The sequence below is a fragment of the Corvus moneduloides genome, chromosome 5, assembly GCF_009650955.1.
Source record: "Corvus moneduloides isolate bCorMon1 chromosome 5, bCorMon1.pri, whole genome shotgun sequence".
In the NCBI taxonomy this organism is placed as follows: domain Eukaryota; kingdom Metazoa; phylum Chordata; class Aves; order Passeriformes; family Corvidae; genus Corvus; species Corvus moneduloides.
In genome coordinates, this window is record NC_045480.1 from 64,663,688 (window position 1) to 64,683,616 (window position 19,929).

General features: G+C 36.4%; 1 long non-coding RNA gene across 8 annotated transcripts in view; it reads left to right on the forward strand.

Annotated features, from left to right (window-relative positions):
- LOC116444440 overlaps positions 1-19,929 on the forward strand; it is a 36,988-nt gene that overhangs the window by 3,431 nt on the left and 13,628 nt on the right. For 5 of the 8 annotated variants that reach the window (XR_004240316.1, XR_004240310.1, XR_004240313.1 and 2 more), the window contains exons 2-4: positions 1,578-1,715; positions 7,125-7,204; positions 8,021-8,258. This is a non-coding gene — a long non-coding RNA (uncharacterized LOC116444440). The remainder of the gene's footprint in view (positions 1-1,577; positions 1,716-7,124; positions 7,205-8,020; positions 8,259-19,929) is intronic. The other 3 variants (XR_004240314.1, XR_004240315.1, XR_004240311.1) reach the window with 2 other exon arrangements.

A 19,929-nucleotide genomic window follows, 5' to 3' on the forward strand; every position in this document is an offset into this window, starting at 1 on the left:
TTTGCCTTCAGGATTTTGCATCCCGTTTCCATCTGCCTCCATCAATTGATGAAGGCATGAGTTTGAGTATGAGTTGAAGGACTCCCATAATCACGATCATGCAGTACTAGCTTGAAGACAGTCTGTTTTATATGGACTCTGATATATAGCTAATTTGTAACTAAGTAGCATTATAATTGTCTTGATAAATGTGTCTGAATTTTAGGAAGAGGATTTACTAATAGAACAAAAAGCAATCTACACACAGTAATATCATTTTCCTCTGTGCATGTTTTGAAAGACCTCTATGCTAGCTTGGAGCTGCTGAATGTATTTGTTGTTTCCCCTACACTGCGTTCACAGACACACAGTAAGTTATGGATCAACCAGACTTTCAAAGAAGAACATGATTTTCATTTGAAGGCTTGGTGGACCTAATTTTAATTTTCAATAATTTGCTCAATTTATTTATTGTTCAGCTCAGCTTTTTACAAATTAGTCTTGAAATAGATGTAATTTATCTCAATAGACTCTAAGACAAGTGCAGAAGTGACATGAAAGATACAGCATCTAAATTTTGAATATTTGCAATATACTGAGCGTATTTTTTCAGCACCTTTTATCTTACTTGTTTGATTGTATTTAAAGAAGAATGAAATATTTAAAGTTGCAATTTTTAAAACAGTACCCTGGTTCTATACAGATTGTTTATTATTTGATTGACTTCCAAAGAATTCTCAGTTCTACTTTTCAAAAAGTAAGTATTTTAATCTTGGTACCCTGTTCTGCCCTTAAAGTGGCAGTCAGTGAGTTTCTGCTGAGGTAATGCATATAGGTAACTTATCCAATCACTTTGCTGCCTTTAAGAGGAATTGCTTTATAAATAGTTTTGGACCTCTCTGATTAATAAGAAAAATCAATGAGATTTTTATTTTGTATGTGGATCCCAAAAACTGTATTGTATATAAAATTGCAAATATTTTAATAGTTACAAATTGATAATCAAATCTGGAAATAATTAACATCTTTAGAAATTGCTGAAAGTTTCCTTTTGTTGTTAAATCTTGAAATAGTTTTCTTGCTGGAGAAGAAAACAGGTAAAATGCTAGAAAGTTAAGATGAGCTTTAGAGTATTTATTGAATATAATAAGCAGTCATTTCTTTCACATTTTTGCATGTATTTACATGTATTGAACATTGTCACTCAAGAAAATAAATACATTAGTCAATAACTTTAAGTGTTTTGTGTGTTTACTTCATTATAAATTTCCTATCACTATAAATTTGCCATTTATTCAAAACTGAAATAGAAACTGCTTGAGCACAGTGTCAAACGGCAAGAAGTTACCATTTGATTTGGTGAATTTGTCCAGAGACAAGCTATTCATATTCATCAGTTTCTAACTAGTTCTACAGAGGACAAGTTGCAAAATGACTTATAACCCCGCAGATGATTATATTTGTGTAAGCAGAGAAGATACATACCAGTGATCTAAAAGGCTTGCCTTAATATTTTAAGGATATTAAAGGATATTTAATATTTTAGGATATTTGATATTTCAAGGTGTTACCAGTTTTATCAGAAATTATATATTCAGTTCCAGGGCCCTATTTTCAGAAGCCAGCAGGACTGGATTTATTAGACCCTGCTGCACACAGAATGTCCTGAGTTGGATTCTCTTTGGATGAAGATTAGCTGGGAGGTAACTCTTGTGGCCACATCAGTGTATGCACAGGTGGGGGAAAAAAAACCAGCAAAAAACATCTTTGCATTTTTAGTTTCTAATTTTAACATTTAGAACTAAGAAAAACAACCTGTACAATTGAAACTCGATATTGGCAGTCCAAAGAGTATTGTTGGAGCTCTAGCATGATTTTTAGTAGGAATTATTTGTGTCTTAGAAATGTCAAAAGTGCAACTGTGTCAGATCTTTGGAAGGGTTAAATGGATATAATCTTTTGTCTAAATCTGTGATCAGTTTATTGAAGATGATAGCTGAGCACCTTACGCATACAGTTCCATATCATGATAAAGAAGAATATTGGGTAAGATAATACCCATGTATTATATTATTTTTCTCCCTGTCAATCTAATCAAAACATCAGCACTTTTGAAAGGCTTGGCAGTGTTGTTCTAAGTACCACGGTCACAACAATTAGTATGTTTATTGTATCATATCATTCTGGTTTAAGACACATGAATAACAATTATAGAAAATTATTATTTAAAAAAAGGTACTATATAAAACCTCACTCAACGTTGGAAGACAAAGCTCAACAAAATTCTGTGGAACATAAAAAGAGTTAGTCTTGATTGATCCTTAACTGCATTACATGTGTGCCTTATTTGTCGGCATTTAAAAATACTGATTTGGAGCTTTATGAGAGGACAGCAAACATCTTCTGTTAGCTTTCAGCCTAACAGTTTGTTGCTTCCTTTCTGTATTAATTTAGCTGTAAGTACAAAGAAACTGTCACTCTGATGTGACATTCTGACTTCAGATGTTAGAAAAACAGCAAATTATGTCTACCAAATATGCAGAGCGTTTAGATAATGCATAAGTTATGCATTATCTAAAGACAGGTTCTTTTAACTGTGTGGTTTCAATAGGAAATCTCACTGCAAAGACAACTCTATAAGAATCTAATATATAAATCATGGTTATCTGATTTTATTTCCCCTTTTACTCATGAGTCTTGCAAGACAGTTTGCAGGAAAGGGACCAATAAAAGATCTGAAAAGATTTTATTGTTTTTCTAAATTACTCTTCGGCTATGCTTAAGGGAGTTTGTCTTATCCTTAAGCAACTGGTTTGATGTTGTTCCCTGAAAGTTCTGCTAAAGTGGTTCTTGTGACCACTTTAGTGACCTAACAGATAATAGTGCTGGGGTTTTGAGATGCCCGTTCTTCTCACCCATAATTCAAGCAGTCTTAGGAGGAGCACAAACTGTGCTTTTAATGTATTTAGTGAAAGCCTCTTTTTAAAGGTGAATCACAAACAGTCCAGATACTCTATCTCAGATCATATCACCAGCAATTTATTTGTGTGTCTTCCTAACAGTAATTACCACTGTAGCAATTAACCCAGATAACCACCCTCCAGAATCAAAGCTGTGTTCTGTTAGCTCCATTTACCTGTTTTTCCAGGCTCTGCAGATCCCCAGATAAAAGAAAAACACAAAGAGAAAGAATAATAGGGCTGGTCTCAGAGGAGAAATCATTATTGTCCTTCAAAACCAGACTTTGGGTGACAAGGATGGTAGATTTTTCTACAGAGCTGTACCACCTGTGCTCAGGTACAGGCCCTCTGAGTGGGCTATTGATGGCACAGGTCTGAAAAACCTGTCACTACTTTGAACCGATAATGCTGGAACAGAAGCCCCTGTAGATTACTTTGATCTCAGACTCCTGGAAAATGAATTCCTTTGGGGAATGGAACTTGCTGCCTCCCTTGCCACAGAAGTGAAGTTTTTCCCCAGAAGGGTCATGTTTCTTAAGATTCGTTCACATGTTTTTACGGAGCCTTGCCCACAGAGCTGCCATTCCCATGGATAATGACCAAGGAGTACTTCTGGGAGTGAAGTTGTGAAATACTGGGAACTCTGGGGAAACACAGCAGTTCTGTTACTGAATGATGGACAGGTCCATGGACTTCACTGTCTAATCTGAAGAATGTTCCTGTAAAGGCTTGTAAGCAACTTCACAACAGAACAAAGGTGTGATTTTAGAGTATTGAATGCAATGCGATCCTCAGTGTGCCTGTATATTAAATATGACATCTAGTGAATGCTGCTATATTTAGTTCTGCAACAAAATCCTACACATTAGTGAAAACAAGCAATAGATTAATAGATTTTATGGTTTTGTGCCAGCACAGAGTTTTTTTGCACATAGGTTTGCTGGACTCTATGAAATTATTAAAAGCTGCTCATGTTAAATGCCTCTCCAGATATTCTGAAGCTACAGATATTTCTGTGAGATAAAATATTACAAAAACAAAACAGGGATAGAGGCTAGTCTTGCTTGTTAAAATGTTATGGAAGATTAAGCTGTGAAAATCCTTTCTGTGACCTTGCTTTATGAATAAAACACTGCTTATTCCACTGGTGGGTGAAATTAGAAAATGCAGAACAAAGTAAAATGACAGCTATCGGTCCTTATGAAGTTATGTCCCCGTTGCAAGCTCTGTGGGACAAATGTAAACCATGTTATCCAAATGAAGACCATTTCAATTCTAATCACCACTATTAATATGCAAATTTTCTAAATAAAAATATTCCCACTACAGTAAAGTACACATTTACTTCGGAAAGTAACAGACATCCCATTTTTTAGAACTTGTTTTTACCACTTGTACCTCAAAGGCCCTACATTATAGTCCTTACGCTTACTAGTAGTTTTAAAAATAGATTGATTTCTCCCTGAGCCTGTCAATGACACTGCTTTAGTCAGCAAGATTTTGGATTCCCATTAGTGCTCTATTTCCCTCCTTAGGGATCTATGACCTCCTTGGCACTTGCTGCTCTCTGTTTGTGGCTCCCCATTAGGCACTACATTGTGCTACCACTAGACCATGGTTCAAGTTTGGCTTATGATCATTTTACTCTCCATCATATGGATTTTATGTCATTACAAAGCATTAATGCTCTTAATATTTTCACCTTCTATATAGCTAAGCTAGTTCATTGTTCTGTGAATTTGTTTAGAGCTTGCTTCCTTGATGGGATTTGGGTATTCTCAAGAGCCAAATGGAAAGAAAGTATATTTAAATGTCGTGGGCACCCCAGTGGCTGCCACAATGCAGTGAAGGAATGTAAGGAAATGGAGTTATCTTTTACACCATTTTACCTGCAGCTCTGTTTATGGTGAATGGAGGTGATGGCATATCTGTATTTTAAGTGAGAGTATTGAACAGATGTATTACAACCTCATTATATGATATTCTAATAACCCTGTAATTGTTTTTAAAGGGACAATTGCCTTTCTTACTATTGTGTTACACAGAAAATTGAGACAAGCCACAGAGGAATTAGCTATGTTACTAAATACTGCTCTACGTGAAAATTCGCCACAAAAAACCCCAAAACTTTCAAAAAATACCCAAATTTTCTACTTTCTCTACTCTATAGAAACAAAAGTGAATCAGAGAGAACTAATCAAGGATATTGCTTCTCAAACAATCTGTCAATTTAATGTTTAACATAGTAATAGTTCATCAGAGACTGCGCTCCTGTTTTATTAGCATTAGCTACAATCTTGGAGTCTTAAAAATGTCTTAGGGTTTCTATGTCTGTGTCACCTAAGCATTTTACTTTGTTAATAAATTTAATAGCACTCCAAGCATGACATTTTTATTTTAGCTACAGTAAAGCTCTTCTGCAAAATCTGGGGGTTAAAGCTAATTGACCTTCTGTCTAGAACTATTCTTCAGCCCTTTCCTTTGTTAGAAAGGAAAATGGTGGTAAATACCTGGAAGATTCAACTGTAGGCTTGGGTAAATTTTCTAAATATCATTTCTTGAGGGCATTATAAAGTTATGCTGCCTAATGTAATGTAGATCAGTCAGCAAGATATTGTTGTTATCAATAATGGTGCCATCATATGCAGTATCTAAAAGATGTCTGATACACTTCCCACAGGAGTTAAAGAGGGCTATCAACAGTCATAGAAGAGAAAATATGATTTTTTTGTTGTTGTTGTTTTTTACACAATAGTTCTTGAAGATGTACAAAAAGTGTGAAGATTTTTTAAAATTTGGCTTTTTATAAATTTAGATAATTTGTGAGATTACACAAACTACACAACAGCATTGAATTTGTGAAAACCTTTTTCTTCAACAACTTTCATCAACTTTGTCCCACAAATATGACAGTAACTGGAGGACCTGTAAGGGAGATTCAAGTGACTGTGAGAGTGGGTTTGAATCCTGAAGTGTTTCGGGCCAGATGTTACGAAACTGTGGCAGGGACTGAGCAATCTTTAAACCAGACCCATCTTCTAAGAAGTCTCTGAAAGCCCCTTTGCCCTCAGTGTGTTCTCAAATATAAAACTGCATAGTAAGGAGTTAGTTTGGAACTATATAAAAGTCAACTTTACTAATAAAGTCTTCTCTACACCTTTCTTCCTTTCTGTTCCCACATCTGAAGGTGTTCAGATGAACATGGTGAACAATGTTCACAGCATTGTTTTGTCTTCAAAGATTTTAACAGAGTAATAGAAAGATATTCATACAGATGCCAGAAAATTCCTTGCAGGTGCTGACGTATGGATAGAATTTATCTCTCTGGGGTTTTTCACTAGGGGTCCTCATCCAAATACATACTCTCATCTAGAAATTACATTTTCAAATACTTATGGTTGCATCATTTTCAGGAAAAAGAAATAGTTATAAATCTCCATTGTACCTATAGGATTTTTTTACCAGTAATCACACCTTGGTGGCAGGAAGATAGAGACAAATATGTTATCAGTTATTATGTAAGTTACCAAAAGTCTTGAAGTAGAGAATTTCTTAGAGAAAATGCTTCAGCAGACTGGAAAATAAATTTACTTCTCACTGGATTTTTGAAAATAATTTTGCCAATGGAATTTAGAACATAATAATAAGTTGATTCTTTTAACATTGAAAAAATATTTTATAGTATGAAATTAAAACCTCAGGAGGAAAAAAAAGGGGATCTAAGCCATACTGGGATAAGACCATGCTTGATCTGGAGAACGTGCTTGAGGCATCCATCAGTTTGAGTCTTGCAGTGAGCTGGAGAAGTCAGCTGTATGCTGCTTCCTTCAATAGATCTGGTTAGCTGAATTCATGGCACACTGAGTCAGAACGAGCTCTCTTTCCTGCCCCCAAGAGGAAAGTTCAGAAGTTTGGCAAGCACTGTCTACCTAATACGAACAATACAATAACCTGTCTATGTAAATACTTAGTTGGAACTGGTATGAATAATATATAAACATAATTTCTTAAACTGGCTAACATGTATTATGAGCAGCAATTCCTTTTTTTCCTCCAGAACCACTTAGTGGGAGAAATGTCTGTGTGTTCACAAGTTTGACATGGTAAGAAGGATGTTTTAATTATTTTATTTTCATTTATTTTATCACCAAGTAAGAGTTGATGCCTTGCTTTTTTAGGTTTCAGGGGTTTTTTTCATGAGCTGAAAAAGTGGGCAGCCTTTTTATATTATTGTACTGAGAGAAGGATCAAAAAGAAAGCAGTAGGTAAGGTCCTTGTTTAATATATGGCTGTGAAACACTGATTCCCTGTTAAATTCTGGCATTTGATAAGTATCATAATGGTTATTACTCATTAAAAATTATAATATTGCAGGAAAAATTAGTTCACTTAGCAGTTTTTAATAATACATTTGTAAATATGGATATTTAATAGTATCACTTAAATTCTTCTGAATTATCCAGAAGGTTCCAGGATGTGTTGTGGAATTATCTCAAATTAAAAGATCTGAAAAGTTTCCAACTTACAAAGACAAAAAAAGTTGAAATGTTTTTTTCTCCGTTTATATCTGAATGTTGACTATTTCTATGTCATATACATTATTCTACTTCTTAAATGATTGTATTTTCTACAGAAATGTTTTTGAAATTAGAAGTACCAACCATGAGGTCCCTTGGCATCAATTAAAGCTATCTACTTGCTCTAGAATGTATGAAATGCACTAAAATTCATGTAGCTGTTCTTAGTGGGAGTTTGTAAAAAAGTAGATGTGACTGAGAAGAGTATTAGGTTTCTGTTGTGATATTTGATTAGGTGGAACTCTCTGTTCTTCTCCAAGAAATTGTACTCCTCTGTAAAGAAGAGACAATATCAGTAAATAATAGAAGTTGGAGAGAGAAACTGGGTGCTGTTTTGAGAGCATTTCTTGAGCTAGAAGAAGGGAAGGCAACCCTAGACAGAAGAGACTGTGTTAAACATTGGTGAAAGATGGTACCAGGTGTTTTCATGCCTCAACATGCAGCGGGGCTGAGGAGGATAAAAAAAGGTGTAAATGCCTTTGTTTGTCACTTCCTTATTACCAGATAAATTTCAGAAGCAGTCACCAACCCAGCTGAACTGTCACTTCAGCTCTGTACTTCAGGGGAGGGCTGCAAACAAGAGGTGGTTGCCAGTCTGAGTGGAAGAGGAGCCAGTGGGAATTGGAGTGTCAGCACTCACAGGATCGTCCTGCATTTGCTTCCCCTCATGGCCAGTAAAGTACTGTGTGAGTACCATAAACTCTTTCCTTGCAAGTTTCTGGTTTTGGAAGGAAGCTTTGAGGTAAGTGGAAAAACATCAATGAAGATATTTTGCTGCTGTCTGTCCTCAACAGGATTGTACCCCTGTGGAAGAAGATAAATTGGGGCGATAAATTCTGTGTCCTACAAGCTTCAGAGTGTAGAGTCTGTATCATACCAAATTAAGAAATACATTATAATTTCTTAATTTGAAAGCAGAAAGCCAATTTAACATAATATGCCAACCAGAGATAGCACGGGGAACCCATCAAAGCACTTCACAGAAAGCAAAGAAAAATAAATTTCCCTCCATGGCCAGTGTTTAAAATTATAAATCCAAAAGAAAAACATAGGAAAAAAAAAAAAAAGAGAGAACTAGTGAGACTTCAAAATCAGAAGAAAGAAAGAAGATTGAAAATAATTTGAGACTGCCTAAGGCAACCATTAAAAGCAATCAGACACAAAATATTTGTGGAAATGTGAAATATAACTTAAATTCACTGAGACAAATAGTTAAATTAATGTAATTGCTGAGGTAAGCATGAGAACACCATTTATATTTTGAAAATTCTTTGAGATCTTACTTTTAAATGAGTAAACTTTTCTAAACACAGAAGACGGTAAAAGTCATGTGTGATATGTATCATAACTCTGTAAAATTACGACCAAAAACAATACAGAAGATACCAGTGAGGAAATTATGGAGAGAGCAATAGAAAATTACTTTTATTAAGTAAACATTTGTGTCTTTCTTAAGTCTTTGTGTAATTTTGTGAGGATCTGAATTATGCTAGCACAGACAACTTGTGAACTCGTACCTTGTAATCTGTACTCTTCAGTTATTACTAAACATAGTAAAAAGAAGGAATGATCAGTAGAGCTGTGAACAAAATTATTTGCCTGTCACACTAATTTTTCTCTACTTTAAAACTATTGCTAATCTGTGCCAGAGATGAAACAAAACTCTTTCAATTTTATCATTCAATAGTAGATAGCTATTTCCTTTTGAAATAGGACATTCTGGACTATAGGACACCTGATTCTGGGTCTTATTAAAGACAGTGGAAAATCTGAGCTGCTGCTCTGAAAGAGGAGAAACAGTCTTTTCAATATGAGTCCAGGTGCCCAGCATCTGAAAGCTCTCCACTTTTTTTTTCACCTTTTCCCAGGAAATACTCAGCTGTCAAAAGCATTAAGTCAACAAGAATCAACCAACATTTCACAGCAACAAGTAGTGGGGTGCTCTTATATGGTGGCAAATGTGAGATATTTCAAGTTAACAGAAAATTTTCTCATTACCCAGTTGATTTTTTTCTAGTGGAAAAATTACTGGGTTTGCAAGGAAATGCAATCCCATGTCTAGTTATGAATTTGAAGCTTAAACTCTCAGAAATATTTACCATGTGAAAAATGTCAGCTTTTTCAAAAAGACCCTAATGAATAGCAGCATAATCAAAATTGTGTGATAAGAAAGAGTGAAAATAACAGCTGCCTTTTAAAAAAGTGAGTAAAATGGGGATCTGGCAAATTCCTTTCAAATGACCCACTCTAGTGAAAACATAATTTCATCCTCACTTTAATTAGTCTAATCAAGATAATGGGTAATTAATCGCTTAAAACTGGATGGTGGATTGGAGAAAAGCAAGTAGAAATTCTAAATAACTGTTTACTATTCAAGCATTAGGATTATTAGGCCTCATTTTAGGCCTCTAGGATAAAAAATTCCCAACTAGTCCCACCCTACTCAAAGCAGTCCTTGATCTCCCAATTACATTTTCAATGGGGAAAGTTTCATTGAAGTTAGTGATTCTACACATAGTTGAGTATCCCTATGTTTATAAACTGAAGGTTTCAATTTACAGAGAACTAGCCATTAAAATACAGCTTTGGTCATACTTCTACTATGATTATTATTCCCTCTTCTTGGCTTTTATGGTTTTTGGAAAAATTTACAGTTCAAAATGCTTCTAGTGAAATCCATTAATAACCTTTTGAACTCCAAAGTTTTCCTTACAGTAAATGCAATAAAACTTAAACATTCAGTACTTTGGAATAAAGCCAATATTCATTCAAAATAAAAACCTATAGAAATCACTTTCTTCTGATTACACTACAGGACAAACAGATGTGCTTTGAAAGCAAGCAGTTATTTCCCGTCTCCTGGAGAATATTTGGCATATATGTTCAGTTTCTGATGTCTGCTAGCCCATGGATCTGTCATGATGTGAGATTGCATACCTTGCCATAGATATACAGATCCTGCCACTCAGGGCTCATTGGAAAGCTCCACCTCTATGTAGACAAACAAGTATCTACAAAGGGACTTTGTCTGTGTGAATATAATTGTATGATTACGTCCTAAAATGTTCTTCCCCTCCTGTAAAACTTGATTACCTGAAGTGCCTCTGAAAAAGGATGGAGATAGAAGGAAAAAAAAGGCAAAATCATTGTGTTGTCTTGCAAAAAAATCAGAAAGACTAGCTGAAACAAGGATGAGAGACTTCTTGCATTACACAGATGTTTCCTTTGAAAAACCTCAGCTCTTTATGGATTTCAGTCATAAGCAGATTGAAAGTCTAGCTCTGATTTTCTTCAGGAACATGTAAAATGTATAGTTAGCCAACCCAGAAAACAGCTTTTTTAAAAAAATCTTTTCAATTTGGTATGTTTACATTAAAATGTTAGTTTTATTCTATTGCAATTCATAAAGTTTCTTTAGAAAATCTGCACCATAAAGAGTAACCTTTTGCTTGTTGTTTCTTATCTGGTATAACTGGTCTTGGAGTAGCTGAAAGAGAAAATGTAATGGTAATTAAAGGATAGAACAAAAATTACCCTTTAAAAATATCATATCATCTGGAGTGGTTTAGACATAAGAAATTATATCTTTCTAGCCTAACTGAGCACCATACTGCAAGCTGGGTTTAGGATTTTATTAAAGCAGTGTGGATGCCACAGGGTAGGTACTTATGTTCAGTTCATGTGATACAGAAGTCCCTTTTAGACACCAACAGAACAGGGGAGTACAATCCCACAGATCCAGCATTATGTTTGCAAGCCTGTCAGTGTGGATGTTAATGCCATTTCAGTGCATCTGAGGAGTTTGTAATCCTCTTAATTGTTCTGGAAAATTTAGGGGTTCAGCCATTCTTTGTTTCATACTTGCATATCAAATATTTATGGAGTCCTGTTTTTGGAAGAGTGAAAATAACTAATACAGTGTTTGGACAATGCCTTTAATGACATGCTTTAACTTTTGGACAGTCCTGAATTGGTCAGGTCATCCTTGCAAGTTCCTTCCAACTGAAATATTCTATTCTATTCTATTCTATTCTATTCTATTCTATTCTATTCTATTCTACTCTATTTGATGTCTGGTGATAATAAGGAAGTTCCAACCTGTCAAACAACCCCATTTTGTTTCTCTGCATTATTACCTACCTATTCATGTAACATTTTTTCCAGAGGGTAAACTGAGACAATATGAGAAAAAGAGGCACTGGAGAGGCACTCAGGCTATTTTGTGATAGTGGGTCTTTGGATAGCTGAAGATCTCTTAGGTTTGCTCTTTTTTCAACCCTGCCCTGTAAACAGCTCATTCTAACCCTGGGTGAGCTGGCACCCAGGTTGTGTGGTTGAACATGGACATGCTCTAAGTTTAAAACAAATTGGAGAAAATATTTCTATATTTCTGGGGTATTTTTCCATCAAACTGATTTTTTTTTTTTTTTCAGTCAGCATATCCCATTTACATTGTCCCTCTGTAAGTGCAATGAAGATATGATGCACTGGGAACTGCTCCATAAAGTATGCACGGAAATATGACCTTGAGGTTGTGAGGAAAGGCTGCCGAGCCAGCACACTCAGGTTTCCTCGCCTCTTCACCTCATAGTGACCCTTGGCCTCCAAGCTTGCCTACTTGGCTTCCTTCTGAGAGTCAGGCTGAATGATAAGGATGAAGGGTCAACAAGTCTATAATATCGCACCTACCTCCCAGGAAGCTCCTGAACCTGGCAGCTGTGAAATGCTCCCATTTTCTGCCATTAGGTCACACCCTGTAGACCAAGCATTCCACAGTCATAAAGGAAATCTCTGATAGAAATGGAAGTGGGTTGTAGGTTTTTCAGGTGAATAGTTTGTAACTGGTTGAGAAATTCTTTAGCAGAAGGGACTGTGAAGGGTCTGCAGATGCAATATAGCCAGCTTTACATCGCTGCCCAAGCCCATAGCTATGCTCTGAAAATCCCTGGCTGTCTGACTAAATTCTCTAAATTCTTTCAAAGCAATCAGAATACTCTAAATTGCTTTTTAGGAGCAGACCAACTCTTGCTAGTCTGAGATTCAGAATTTAATATCTTGGTGAGTTTCATTGTACTTAAAGGTCCCTGAATAGTCAGCCTATTTCTTCTCTTTCACTGATTTCTTTATTTCTAAGAACTTTTCTTAATTTCCTATGTGTTTCACTTTTTTGACTCTTTGCATTTATTTATAGTATTTTTTCTTTTATTTTCATCTGTGTGTTGTGGCTGTTACTTGTTATATGCATTGCTACGCATAAACATCCTTAACCTTTTGTACTAATGAAATGTAAACAAGCAGCAGGTATAATTCCTGACCAAAGTTTAACTATATTCATAAAAAAATAAAATTATGCAGGTCTATGTTAAACAGTATTCTTCTCAAGCTTATTCTTTTGAGTGACTATTTTCCGGGAAATTCTTTATTGATTGTTCCTTTTGTATCTATGCCTACCTCATACAGTATCTCACAATTTGAATAAATCTTCAAATGCAACCCCCCCAATGTAGAAAACTCTTTGGCAGCCATTCTCTGCTAACCTATTAAGTATATGTTAATATATAGAGAGATACATAAAAAATAAACCTCTAGTCTTAGAAAGTAGATTTAATGAAAGAAAACAAATTTATCTTCATTCAGATCATGCCATATGAGATCATAAATTGATCTGAAAGGGCTGCTGGCAGCCTGATCTTTAACTGTATTAGGTTTGTCTGCATTAGATCAAAATGGAAGCAGCTGGATCTGTGTCTGAAAGTCAGATTCCCATTCAGCTGCACAGAGACACAAAGTCTGTAGGAGTAAACGTTCCTATCAAAGATGAGATTATTAAGTGAACAATAGCAATGAAAAAAGCAGCCTCATGAAAACCTCCCCTCCTTATTGTATTTAGTGTCAAATCATCATGGTATTAATGTTGCTGATTATATCAGTGACATCCTGCCCTATGTTGTTATACTCTTCTGTATCTTGCTGAGTAATGGTTAAAATACCATCATAGAGTATAGTCTTCAAAAGGATTTTTGTTGATTAAAACTAAGAGAAAATGCAGTTTTTATTCTTATGCCAGCTCCAGAAAGTGGATTATCCTCTGCCACAGTCTGCCCTCTCCATTTACTGTCTTTCCAGTCACTAGATATTTTTCCTGACAAGAAAACCAAAAAACAAAAAACCCAGAATAATTTCCAAAATATGTCTGTTTTGTTTAATTTCCCCTATGTGTAATTCTTAGAAATCAGTCGAAAATGTTACACACAAAATAAAATGTAATGCTAGCAGTAAGGCAGATGAGATGAACCATGAGTTTAGGGAAGAAATGTGTGGAAAAGGTATTAGGGAAAAGAAAAGACAGGGTAGGATTCTGACTGTAGAACACTGAGAAAGAACAATAACATGGAACTTATGTATTCTGAGTTCCAGCCACCCTTGGAATCACAGCTGTTTGTTTTGGACACAGGTTTTGTACAGTAGCATAGTGAAGAAAGGATGATATTCCTGATGGCAGCAGCTGGTAATTGTTCCCAGATGACGGGATGCACTGCAGTTTCTGCTACGCTAACAACTTAAACCAACTATATTGTATCTAGTGTTTCTGCTTTTTTAAGTTGCCATTTATGATGCTAGGCAAAATTAACACCGTTTTCAATCTCATTTGCCTAACTTATTAAAACCCTTTATTTTTCCTTTCCCCTCAGTTGTTGGGTGCCTTTGTCATTTTTATCCAGGTTCTTTTCCTTTAGCAAGTTTATGTCTGTCTTTCTTAATGCACTTGGAGCATGTGCTTCAATTCTCTTTCCTACAGCCACTTTCTTTGTCTGACTCTAACTTCCATTGATACAGAGCAATTTTACAGATATAGATACAGAGTGCACTTTTTTCCATCTCTAAACCTGTATCTATGCAAATCAAGTATTTAGATGCTGTGGACTAGTTCCATACAAAGGACGATGACAATGAGACACTGCACCTACAAAATTTAATTTTAGGTGCCCAACTATTTCCTAAAATTTATGGTTGGAGCCCATACTCAGCTATCCACTACACAGGAAACTTGAGTAGAATTCAAGTCAAGCAGCTCACTGGAGAGCCTTTGAAGATAGTCGTAAGGAGGAGACACTCTCAAAGATAAAGTTCATTCTTGAGCATACAAAAGGTGCTTATCCCACTTTAACAATCACCCCAGTGAAATTCTTTGGTTTAATGTAAGGAATTATTTTTTCGTTATTTTCTACCTGGAAATCACAAAACAGATAAAAAATTTCCCCGTTGCTAGGCTTGAGCATCCCTTGGAGGTTGATTTTGAACAGACATTTAAATTCCAACTTAGGGAAGAAGGGGGACTAGAGAAGGAGATGGGGATGAAAAACATTAAATATACTCTCTTCATGTCAAATGGTTCAAACTGTAGTTAAAGGTAACTTGGGTTTGAAGATTTCTTGAGCCTTAGCCATGAGGTGGATATCAGGCTGCTCAGCAATACAGCAGGATATGTGTTATCCATATGAACATGGTTAGGGTTAGGGGTTAGGGTTAAGGGTTAGGATTAGGTTTAGGGTTAGGGTTAGGCTTATGGTTAGGGTTAGGGGTTAGAGTTAGGGTTAGGGGTTAGGGTTAGGCCTAGGGTTAGGGTTAGGGTTCAGGTTAGGGTTTAGGTTTATGGTTAGGGTTAGGGTGTTGGGTTATGGTTGTGGTTAGGGTCAGGCTTAGGATTTGGGTTTAGTGTTATGGTTAGGGTTAGGGTTAGAAGTTATGGTCGGATTAGGTTTAGTGTTTATTTTTATGGTTAGGCTTAGTTTTTTGGTTTACGGTTATGGTTATATTTAGGGTTAGAGTTTAGGGTTAGAGTTAGGCTGAGTGTTTGACTTTAGTTTTACGGTTAGAATTAGGGTTAGGGTTTACGTTTTGTGTTAGGGTTATGGAAATTTGAATCGTGTCATTTTTCCTGGAGGAACCTTTTACATTTGGAGAATTTTTAGAGCACCCAATGAAACATGATGTCCCAATGGTTGGAAGTTGGACTAAATGATCGTTGTATGTTCCTCCCAATTATTACTTTCCATTCTGAAGTAGAAGCAGGTCTACAATGATCCATTCAATGACAGTGGAGTCCATGGGCAACATGGAATGGGTACCATGGAGTGTGATCTGTGTTTATCCACTTCCTTCAGTGTATCATTTAAATTAGCTTTTGGATGTTTTATTCATTTTTCTTTGTATGGTTTTTCCCCATAAAGCTGAAGTCCAGGGCTAGTTTGTATTTGTCTGTGAGTTAAATAATGATGAAAGCCAAACTTTTTATGAACTGCATTATGGAATATATACCATATATACATTGTATATATTGTACTTATTTTGTTCTTATACTGTTCTGCTAGAAGTCCAGTGACAATTAGAGTTTTCGGTTCTATGGCTATAAAAAAGGAAAAGGAAGTAAACCAGAAGCGTATTACTTTTCTCAGTGTTAAGCAATTGTTTGAAGTCAGATGTGTACATTTTTTATCTTCACCTTAAAAGGTTCTTTATGATGTGGACTTTAAGACACCAGAGGTAAACAGTTTACCTGTTCTCAATTTATAAAATAAGTGATTTTGTAAATTGAACCTGGAAATAACAGATTGGCCATTCAGCCTTGGTTTTCAAGAAAAAGCCTCAGAAATCCCACAATTCTACAGTGCAGATTTGTTAATATGTAGAGACCTTCAGAGTGGTCCTTTGGCCTTTTTGCAAGGTGTAATGCCTGATAAGTTAAAACTAAAAAAGGCTTTTGGGATCTCAATTCTGATTTTTTTCACGTTAAATACTGGAATTATAAGCATTCCTATTTCTACATTAGTAAACAGCCCAGAATACCTGTGTAGGGTGATCTGAACAAACCCAGATCTGCTAAATTGCTGTTCCTGACATAGTTACAGCCTGTGCCAGTGGCCATTGCCTCAGGGGCCATGCAGAGGTTAGTGTTTGGCTTGGGCCAAGGACCATTTGTAGCAAGTAGCTCAAATACAACTACCTTGTTTCAGAAGCTAAGAGAACTGTTTGTGAGGTATAGAACAAATATGGTGTGGAAAAGTGATTAGGGGTAAAGCTGGAGAAAACCAGGAAGTTACATTCACATTAGCAGAAGATTTAACAGTAAGGAAGTTACAGGGTGAAAATGGTTGCTGCTCCCTGGGTGAAATGCAGTTGCTGCTCCCTGGATGGGACTTGGTCAGCGTGTCCCACTTCCCACACACAACACATGCTAAGGGGAACTAAAAGGAGAATGGAGCAGAGTTGACACACCACAGCCAGGCTCTGTTGAAATCCTTGCAAGAAGGGGAACTCAGTGGTACCTTGTAGCTGATAAGCCTCATAGCAGCTCGTGACCGAGGGGAAGAAAAGATGTCTTGCTGCTAAACCAGCAGCCATGGTGAGATCACAGAGGTAGTGCTGTGCACACCTCCATCCCAAAGGCTGCCTCAGGTGTAATGCTGACATTAGCCACCTCTGAGGTACCCCCCACTGAACATGATGGATGACCGGAGTTACTCAAACTCCACTTAAACATAAAACGTAGTATAAAAGTAAGTTAGTGTGAGTCCTTCAAGGGTGCTGGCACTTGCCGGCAGCAGGGAACACACTTGGCTATGGAGACCTGGGAGGGGATCTCCCTTATGCTGTTGGCATGTGTCCCTCAACCAGCCAGTCCAAGCATCCTTTAACCCACTGGAATAGTCAGTGAAGGGTCCCCATGGTGGGATGCTGACAGACTGGTTGGGCACAAGGGTCTTGGCTTTCCTGGGGCACTGACAGGCTAATAAAACACAAAGGGTTTGATAAAATCTCCCCTTTTCACATGACACCAACTTTCCTGTCCCACCTCATCTACAGCTATTCCCTCTACTACCACCAAATTCAAGGAGAGTCTATAGAAATAATAAAACTCTTCCTGATAGTGGAATTCTCTTTAAGAGCATGCACGAAGTAAGTCAGAGAAAGGCCAAAGCATGAAATTAAATAAAACTACCAGAGCACACAAAAGATAATAAATAATGCTATGAGTGCATTAGCAGTAAAAGGAAAACTGAGGAAAGTGTTGTCTGCTGCTAAGTGGCCTAGGAAAGCTCTCTGAAAAATAATGACAGAACTAATAAATGGTTTCATTTGAGTTTTCTCCAGTGTATGCAGTTGGACATTGTCAATATAAATAACACAATTATTATTAACCACAAATATTTTCTATCAGACTAAAGAAAGATGGATTTGGATACTTGAACAAATTGTGTTTTGAATGGGCTAAATGAGATAAAATTGACTCAAAAGTTTCCAAAGTATGGTTGAAAGAATCTCAGAGGCTGACTGATTATCTCTAAAAAAGTAACAGGAGAGGTTCCAGAAAAATGGAAAAAAAATCTTTTATGCTTAAATGAACCACAAGGAAATTATAGTGCTGTCAGTATAATAAAATTTATGAGAATAATTAAACTCCTTATCAGCACCAAGGAAGAAAAAAGTGTTGTGAGTAAGACCTAGCAAGGAATATCTAGAAGAAATCAAGTTAAACTTACTATATTTTAAGGGAAACTTCCCATGTTATATGGCTAGATAAAATAAATAGATGCTTTATAAGTGATTTTTTTAACCACATCTTGTTGACTGTTCAAGAAATGACGTGCCATGAATTTCTAGACAAAGCATTGGAATGAACCTGTATAATCCCTGTTTAAAGCAATTACACTACTTCCTTCAGCAAATACATCCTTTCACTTTTGTGGGGGTTATTTGGTTGTCTTTGGCAATAGCTGATGAGCAAAGCAGAGTATTGTTGAAATTGGATATAAAAGATTAATCATGATTTTGGACATCCAACGTTATTAACTTGCTTTATAATGGTGTGTAGGAAATACATGAGATTAATTTGTCCAATAGTTTTAGATATTTCTGCAGAATTGTGAATATTAAAAGCTTTTTCAAGACAGACATCCTTATTGTAAAAGCCAAGGCTTCAGAAGAAAACCCCCATGTTGCTCACGATTAAAGTGTTTTTAATAGTTCATCCAGTTGCTTAGTGATATGTGAGTTTTGATGTAGTTAGACTAACATGAAGGTCTTTACCACAGAATTTGATGAACGTCAAGGTTTCAGTGTCTTAGGTTACAATGTAAGACGTAACCAAAAGTATGTATTCTATTACTGTCTTCATAACCTTTGAAACCAGGTGGGGCAGTGTTCTTCATCTCTTCCATGACTGATAACTCCCTCCGGGATGATATCTCTGCCAATGGGCCATCCAGCCTCACTGCATGACTCATGAAATTTTATCATCCCATTGTGAAATGCTCCGCCCAGGGGGAGGAACCAAGCATTCCTACTTGGATATAATCTGAGGTTTGGAACACCACAAGCAGAACGACCTGCGGGATTCCCAGAGAAGAGCTCCATAGTCACCACTAGACCTCCAGAAAAGGACCAGACTTTACTACAGGATCACCGCTTCAACAGAATCACATTTATTGCTCCAACAGGACTGCAGCCACCACGCTGACCAACAGGGTGTCATGTTGTATCCTGGCTCTGTCAGTTTAAGCCAGTGTTTCTGTACTATTGCCTTTATCTTAATTTTCCTATTAAGTTGTAATTCTGACTTGGGATCTCCCACTGGTTTGCTTTCAAATTAGTACATTCTGTTACCAGGCTAAATAATTGAGGAGGAAGTACTGTTGTAAAAAAAGTGATGTTGTTAGGGCATCATTACATGGTATCTACTTGATTTTTTTCCAGAAGTTCATAGCAATTTTTTCAGGAAGCCAGAGCAAAAAGGGGATTCATAGTCCTGGTTATTCAAAAGTGTCCTCTCGGTGAAATTATAATCACATGGAAAAAAATTGAAAGAATGTGACACAATTTCTCACAAAAACCTTAAAACCAAAATTTTGATTTAACCTGTGTTAAGTCCTTCATCCTATAAATCACAGTGCCCTTTTCTCTTCCTAGACTAACAGAAGATGAAACTGCTGTATTTTTAGTTAATATAATCTGTAGGGACTGTTATTAACCAGGCACCTTAGATATAGAACCCCTTTTAAATGCTGGTGGTCTGGGTAATAGACGTGTTGTTAAAGATGAAATGGTCTCCCTAGGAAGTGAGAGTCTTGTATTAAAGTCTTGAAGTCAGGTGTTACACTCAAATCCTGTTTGTGATACTGAGATTTATCCAGTTCTGGATTACTGGGTCTATAAAAGGCAGAAATGGTGTTGGGAAGAGCTCGAACAGGAGAAATACTAGGCTTGCTTTCTTTAATGAAAGTTACCCTCTGTAGATCAGTTGTCAAAAGTTGCTTAAACCAGCCACTGTAATACTTCAGAAGATGGGGACTTAGCTTTTCCTCAATGTCATCTTCCTAATCTAGTGAAAAGTGATAAACAAGCCTTGTTTCTTT